This window comes from Littorina saxatilis, linkage group LG1 (genome assembly GCF_037325665.1).
Source record: "Littorina saxatilis isolate snail1 linkage group LG1, US_GU_Lsax_2.0, whole genome shotgun sequence".
NCBI classification, from domain to species: domain Eukaryota; kingdom Metazoa; phylum Mollusca; class Gastropoda; order Littorinimorpha; family Littorinidae; genus Littorina; species Littorina saxatilis.
This window is the reverse complement of record NC_090245.1, coordinates 87,189,200-87,197,823: the sequence shown is the minus strand read 5'-3', so window position 1 is coordinate 87,197,823 and position 8,624 is coordinate 87,189,200. Positions and strand designations below refer to the sequence as shown.

At 40.3% G+C, this 8,624-nt stretch overlaps 1 protein-coding gene and 1 long non-coding RNA gene across 2 annotated transcripts in view; both read left to right on the top strand.

Moving 5' to 3' along the window:
• LOC138982854 (furin-like protease kpc-1) overlaps positions 1–8,624 on the top strand; it is a gene marked incomplete at its 5' end in the record, with an annotated part of 381,789 nt that overhangs the window by 252,153 nt on the left and 121,012 nt on the right.
• On the top strand, positions 6,752–7,777 carry LOC138982784 (uncharacterized). The gene is made up of 2 exons (XR_011460977.1): positions 6,752–7,162; positions 7,346–7,777. It is a non-coding gene; the product is annotated as an uncharacterized lncRNA (long non-coding RNA).

Below are 8,624 nucleotides of genomic sequence, written 5' to 3'. Positions count from 1 at the left end.
ACAAAGTCTGGGAATATTATACCCAGGAACTCTCATGTGAAATTTCATGAAGATCGGTCCAATAGTTTTTTTTCTGAATCGCTCTACACACACATGCACACATACACCCATACATACATACACACACACACACACATACACCGCCACCCATGTGTGTGTGTGTGTGTGTGTGTGTGTGTGTGTGTGTGTGTGTGTGTGTGTGTGTGTGTGTGTGTGTGTGTGTGTGTGTGTGTGTGTGTATGTATGCGTGTGTGTGTGTGTGTGTGTGTTTGTTTGTGAGTGTGTATGAGTGTGTGAGTGTGTGTGTGTGTGTGTGTGTGTGTGTGTGTATATATATATGTGTGCGTGTGCGCGTGCAGGCGCGTGAGTGTGTGTGTGCGACTCTATAGAAGAACGCAGTGTAAAATAGAGACAGCGGAGTTTATAAATTCCAGCAAGGCAACTGACATTATCATGATGATGAAACCGGCGAAAGGGAAAATGTTTAGGGTTACGTGACAAAATCAATGTCACTATATTACGGCGCTGAATACTCAACGCGAATCACAACAGAATACGCCGCCCATTGAAAACAATCAGATCGGTTGAATTCTCATAATCTCACTCGGATTATTTTAGAATAATGCCACTTGAGTTCCTCCGTTCAATTTCGAAGGGACACATTTGAATTACAAAGAGAGCGAGCATGCAGAGAGGTAAAACATAGGATCGCTTTTTAATTCCATTTAATCTTGTTTGCGCGTGCTTTCTTCTTTCGGCGTATTTAGCTTCATAAAGTATCCCCCATCTTTGTTTCCGCTTTGTCGGTGATTGCCAACACTATTTGCTCGTTTAGTTTGTCGTTCTGGATGATTTTCAGTTTATTTACATTACTAGGTCTTCCAGAAAGGGTAATTGACGGAAAGGTGTACATGACTCATGGTATATTGTTCAGAGAGTGTCTCTTTAACATTGATGGGAACCTCTTCGGGTAGAGAGAAAGTCGAAATTGGTACAGCAGCGTAAACTGTCTCTTTAACACGCTGGAATTTGTTGGGAGAGAGAGAGCGATGACATACAGGTTTGGTGCACACAGCAGCGGACACTGTCTCTTTAACATCGATATGAATTAGCCCACAGAGAGCCTTTAAGGTTCAAACGGTTTGGTACAGCAGAGGAGAGTATCTCTTTAACGTCGACAGGAACATGATCGGTGAGAGTATCGAAAGGTTCAAACGGTTTGGTACAACAGCGGAGAGTGTCTCTTTAACGTCGACAGGAACATGATCGGTGAGAGTGTCGACAGGTTCAAACGGTTTGGTACAGCAGCGGAGAGTGTCTTTTTAACGTCGACAGGAACATGATCGGTGAGAGTGTCGACAGGTTCAAACGGTTTGGTACAGCAGCGAACACTGTCTCTTTCTATAACATCGATTGAAAACTATTCAGAGAAATTGTCTAGCAGTTCAAATAGTTTGTTACAACGGCAGCGGTGAAAGTCTCTTTAGCATCGATTGGAACCTGATCGCATAGAGAGTCGACAGGTTCAAACGGTTTTGATGCGAGGAAAAACTTCGTGCTTTCCGGCTCGGAGTGTTTTGCTCCAGGTAATGAACTGTGATCGTTTCCTCAATAACCACTTAGGGCACAGGCGTATGAAATGAGACCAGTGAAGTCTGTGCAGTTATTTCGATTGATGTGTCTGATGGATTTGCGTGTACGGATATCATAGTGATAAAATTAAAGAGCCGATGTTACTGAATAATTAATTGTGAAATTACGGTTTCTCAATTTTGACAGAATGATAATCCAAGCGATCTACAGTTTGTTCTGCTTCACACATTCACATACCGAAACAAAACCTATGTTTGATTCACTACCAGTAAATTAAAGAGATGACAGGGTATCTCAAAATATTAATGATCAGTGCTGACACCTTGCTATAATTTATACGTTTGTTTTTTCAATATGTTTTTAGTAAAAAATAAAAATAAAAATAAAAATAAAAAAGGCGGGAGTAGAGAGTAAAGGCTGTTGATCTGTATGACAAGGAAGCTTTATTTTCATATGTTCTCTCGCACATCGTTACAGAAGGTATATACCCAATCATAATCAGCATTAAATACAACTCATTGAAACGGTTATAAGTTGCAGCTTTAATTAAAAAAAGTTAACCTTGCTGAAGCATATATATTGTGTTGCTGTTATTATAATTCCAAGCGCCTGTGTCGTAGAGCGCGATCACTTGAGCTTTGCTTTCTGTGCGATTATGCGCGCGTGCGCCGGCGTGGTGCACACAATAGCCAAGAGTTAATTAAGAATCAGCGCTGTCGTTCCATAATCCGCTGAACGCTATTGAAGAGGGAGAAAGAGATATGAGTCTGCGAGAGCTCAGCGGATCAGCAGGGGAGAGAGAGAGAGAATGCCGGGATGAGGGTTCGGGCGAGGTTGGTGCGGGCGTTGAAGTGGCGGGGAGGGGGGGGAGGGGGAGGGGGGGTCTTATAATGGAGTGACAATAGTGAGGGTCAGGGGAGCGAGCGGGGAGAGGGGGGTCTGTGTCCTGAGACACACAAGATATCATTACTATTGTCACAGAGATAGGGAGAGAGAGAGAGAGAGAGAGAGAGAGAGAGAGAGAGAGAGAGAGAGAGAGAGAGCGCGCGCGCGAGAGAGAGAGAGAGAGAGAGAATTGAATTGAATTGAATTGAATTGAACTTTATTTAACAAGGATTAAGATTTAAAGGCTACGCCTTTTCCTACAATCTGTCCTTGGGACGCACAGACACACAATGATAAAATTTAAAAAAAATTAAAGAGAGAGAGAGAGAGAGAGAGAGAGAGAGAGAGAGAGAGAGAGAGAGAGAGAGACAGACAGACAAACAGACAGACAGACAGACAGAGCGACAGAGACCGAGACCGACACAGAGACAGAGACAGAGACAGAGACAGACAGAGACAGGTATATTTGGCTGGCTGGTCGATTGACTCATTGATTAAAATTACTGATCTATTTCCTTTGCTTTTTGGTAATGTACCCTTCCTTTGCAAGTGATAATTCGTCTTGCGGATCAAGAGCGTTGTACACATACTTTTCGACCTTGCAGCACAGCCGTTTCGACTACCATACCCGAAGATAGATTTGTTTAATAATAATGCATGCATGCATGTTTTCATAATTTCTTAAAATCTATGAACCACGTGGCGCCATACGATGAATAATAATGCATGTTTTCATAATTTCTTATAAAATCTATGAACCACGTAACGCCATACGATGAATGATAATGCATGTTATCATAATTTCTTATAAAATCTATGAACCACGTGGCGCCATATGCTGAATAATAATGCAGGTTTTCATAATTTCTTTGAAAAAATCTATGAACCACGTAGCGCCATACGATGAATAATAATGCATGTTATATATAAATCATAATTTCTTATACAATCTATGAACCACATGGCGCCATACAATAAATAATAATGCATGTTTTTATAATTTCTTATAAAATCAAAGAACCACGTAGCGCCATACGATGACTATAAAATATTGTATCTCGTACCGTATACATCGATCAGAGTGAAGATGACAAGGGTACCAGAATAACCGTACCCGTACAACGAAACAACTTAGCACCTGCTGTCAAACACGGGTCAATAGGCACCTGGTCAGTCAGTCTAGCAGTCACCCCGGGTACAAGAGACAGAGCACACAGTGGTCATTCATACACCATGACTGACCAAACAAGGCAGAGGGTTTTGACTTCTAACGGCGGACACAATGGGAATTGGTGTAGAGTTGCCCAGTCGCCGGCGGTGGACCTTTATTTGATCGAGCGAGTGAGAGTGCTAAGTGGTTCTTTTGAGAGTGTGTGTAGTGGCGATTGCTGTCTGAATGAGTTGACAGGCAACACTCGGTTATAAAGCGCAGCGAAGGTGTTTAATTCATATTGCTACTTATGCGATAAGTTGTCTGTTTCTGCATGAAGCGAGCGTTTAACCAGCCATGGCAAAAATGCAGTGTACATTTACATTCAGGCGCCCACAGACGCACAAACGCGCGCACGCACGCACGCATACACACACCCACACACACACACACGCACGCACACACACACACACACACACACACACACACACACACACACACACACACACACTGGGCTCGTTCAAGAATATGGGGCTTAATATAATTATGCACGTGTACAGGAATAATCAATCAATCAATCAATCAACTAATTTATCGATCAGTCGATTGATCGATTAATCAATCAAGAAATAAAGCAAGCAAGTTATCAATCAATCGATTTATCAAGCAAGCAAGCAAATTGTGAAATAAACGCATAGCCAAATAGATATGCTTATACCGGGGGCCCGGTAGCTCAGTTGGTAGAGCACTGGACTTGTGATCGAAAGGTCGCAGGTTCGAATTCGGGCCGGGACGGACACGGGTCAACTTTATGTGCAGACCCAGAGACGGAAGCCATGTCCCACCCCCGTGTCATCACAATGGCACGTAAAAGACCTTGGTCATTCTGCCATAAGTGCAGGTGGCTGAATACACCTAAACACGCAGACACCTGGGTAGCGCGACTCCGTTGCTGCTAGCTTTCCACTGGGAGGAAGCGACCCGAATTTCCCAGCGATGGGACAATAAAATAATGAAAATGAAAATGAAAAATGAAATGTATCAAAGAAAGAAAGAAAAAGCAAGAAAAAAAGAAAGACAAAAAGAAAGAAAGACAGACAGGCAGAAATTGAGGAAGACAGACAGAAGGACCTAAAGTCAGAAACAAAGAAATAAACTGACAAGTCGCGTAAGGCGAAAATACAATATTTAGTCAAGTAGCTGCCATTTTTCAGCAAGACCGTATACTCGTAGCATCGTCAGTCCACCGCTCATGGCAAAGGCAGTGAAATTGACAAGAAGAGCGGGGTAGTAGTTGCGCTAAGAAGGATAGCACGCTTTTCTGTACCTCTCTTTGTTTTAACTTTCTGAGCGTGTTTTTAATCCAAACATATCATATCTATATGTTTTTGGAATCAGGAACCGACAAGGAATAAGAGGAAAGTGTTTTTAAATTGATTTGGACAATTTAATTTTGATAATAATTTTTATATATTTAATTTTCAGAGCTTGTTTTTAATCCGAATATAACGTATTTATATGTTTTTGGAATCAGCAAATGATGGAGAATAAGATAAACGTAAATTTGGATCGTTTTATAAATTTTTATTTTTTTTTACAATTTTCAGATTTTTAATGACCAAAGTCATTAATTAATTTTTAAGCCACCAAGCTGAAATGCAATACCGAACCCCGGGCTTTGTCGAAGATTACTTGACCAAAATTTCAACCAATTTGGTTGAAAAATGAGGGCGTGACAGTGCCGCCTCAACTTTCACGAAAAGCCGGATATGACGTCATCAAAGACATTTATCAAAAAAATTAAAAAAACGTTCGGGGATTTCATACCCAGGAACTCTCATGTCAAATTTCATAAAGATCGGTCCAGTAGTTTAGTCTGAATCGCTCTACACACACACACACACACACACACACACACGCACGCACGCACGCACATACACCACGACCCTCGTTTCGATTCCCCCTCGATGTTAAAATATTTAGTCAAAACTTGACTAAATATAAAAAAAAACAAGCAAGCAAACAAACAAACAAACAAACAACCAAACAAACAAACAACCAAACAAACAAACAAACAAGCAAACGAACGAAGGATCGAACAAACGACCAAACGAACAAACTTAGGCTTATATACTTACGAATAAGATAAAATGACAATAAATAAATCAATAAATGAAGAAATCAAGTAAAGAACAAAACAACAAATAAATAAATAAATAAATAGATAAAAGTAAGTATTCTTGTAAGAAGTCAGTCCAATACACACGATATGGAGCACAGGAGTAGCTGTTGTAGATTTCTGAGCCGTGCGCGGTGTTTATGATGTTTTGTCTAACTGCTGTGAAAATATGTAAATCTTATACCACGCACTTCAGCACAGTCCGGTTCGCATTAACACTACACCCGTTTCACAGCTCGTATGCACGTGCGAGCTCCTCAAGAATTCCGTTATCTTCCGTTGTGTAGCCATCGAACACTTGCATACACTAATTATTCTGCTTCCAGTTCGGCATCTTGCGCTTTTAAATACCGAAAAGAAACTGAACCTCTGTTATGAACATAAAGCTGCGCGGTAAACACACACTTGAGAATTGTGAGGAATGCAGCACATTTTTATATCACACTCCTTCCAGTTCAGAAGCTTTTCAGTGCTTCTTTTGATACCGAAAATTGTTCCGACTAATCTGCATGTCTTGTATTACTCGGTATATATATGCTGGACGGAATGCCGAGTAGTGAGATAATTTGTAATATCGCACTCACGGTATGCAAATTGTTAACTTCCAACTGCTTGGCAAGTGTCGCTGTTTTGCATTCAGTATAGAGAATCATAACCAATGCATTGTTAAGCGGTATAGCTTTAATTTTTCTTGAAGTATTGCTTTAAGAGTTTTTGTGGAGAAGCATCAGCCATGCACCATACCCAAGGTAGCAAAACCATTAATTTTGTCCAACAATTAAAGTTCACCGCTATAAGTACAGCTATGAGTTTGGACAATAACGACAGACATGCAGTTTTCTTTCCTGCTGCTTTACTATTAAAATAATTGAAATGAAATTAAGAAAAGAAGAAGAAAAGAAAAACCAACCAAAAATATCATTCATGTAGTCTGTGACGAATGGAATTCGTGTATCGACTCCCTCTCTCATATTAATCGAGACTTCACTAGTTGCGTACACAAAACGAGGTTAAATGACCGAGACTACGTCATGACGACACTGTATACATATGACGTCAACGCTCGCGCCATTAGTCCAAAACTAGTACAGCGTACAAGGCAAGAATGTGTTTATCTTCATGGAAAGAAATTTAAACGAAGAGAGCAAAAGAAAACAGCGTGCATTGGTATTAATTCGTGAATATGAACTGTACATATATTCAGTTGAGGTTGCTAGGATGCAATGCTCTGACCGTTTCATTGACTCCAAGATGGCAGCAATCAACGAAGCCACGTAGATTGCACCAGCATATGTTTCACCTTCCGTGGACGGATTTCCACATTTTTGCGATCTCCAAAGGTCCACTAACCGCAGGTAAAACACGCTAATACATTTTAACATTATTGATTCACAGGAAAACACAGGTATTGTTCATTTTTCCATGTGTTTGTGTCAGTCTGTGAACTCTTGTTTCTGTGTTGTTTTAGAGAAACAAATTGAATGATATCGATGGAAATCATACTTGATAATAACAGATATTGCACGTGTGTGTTGCAGAAGGTGCAAGTGTACAGGGGTGTACAATGCTTGTGTAAATGATGTCGTGTGAACACTGTGGGAAGGGCAACGTCAGCGGTAACCACGGAAGGAACCACCAACGTCCCCAAGTGTCACCCAGATCGAGTTTATCATGATGAGTAGACTACTTTATATTTTGTGAACATTAACACACCATCACGTCTTCATTTGTGTAAACCGAAATACATTTTCAACGAGAAGAAGAAGTACGTTCCGCTCTTCGATGCTAAACGTCGACGCAACAAGAAGAAGAAAGACAATGTTGTTACGTGTGTGTGAAATCACACCAGAGAAATCATAATCTATAAAACTTTCATTTGAAGGTTCTAAGAGAAAGGGATTGATGTCTGCAAGAATGATCACGTGCATGTTTTTGAAAGTACAGAATTATTAAATTTCTTATTACTTCTTTGCACTTGTCTCTGTTAAACACTGATCAGCCCTAGAACGAGAAGCAGACGTCACAATGGGGGCTCGAGTCACGGGATATTGAATCAACGTTTTACTTTCGATCCAGCCGTTCCAAATTTTTCTCGTTTCAAAATTGCTGTAGGTTTCTTGCATGTCGATTTGTATTGTATATGTTCGTACTTCATCGCCATCGTCTCATCATATAATTTTATTTATTTACCTTTAGTTATATTACTTATCACAGATCTATAACTCAACGTGTGCCCTATCACACGGTAAAATAAAAACTGGAAGTGTTGTCAGCTGAAACGACACGTTAAAAAATCAATATTTAGCGAGACCACTTTTGATTTGTTAGCTCCCAATTTTATTTGTGGTGTTCCAATTCATCAGTGTGATAGTATTCTTGCACGTACTATCGGAACCATCATTTCCCTTAGTTTGTTCTAAATTACGCGGGAGGTTGGTGGGAGTCAGGTACCTAAGAGGTAAGGATTTAATACCTGTATTTCCCTGTGAAGCCCTATATAATCGACTTGTGGATATCAGTCGTATTTACTTGATGTAGAAGTGGCTGTAAATTAATCTACACAGTAAATGATGCGAATTGACAGTTGAGTTGATACATCTTGTATATTCAACGTTCGATCGAGTGAAAGATTGATCTTTTCGCCAGAAAGAGTCAAATAAAGTTTACAGTGTAAGTTCTCGTTAGTAGATAGAAGTAAACTGACTCACGATAGAACGTGGAAACATAACTCTTTGGGTGGTTGTGTGGAAACGTAACGTAACATACGTTGAAGAATTATTTCAAAGTACAGTAGAAGTAGAGCTAAACTAGGACTTG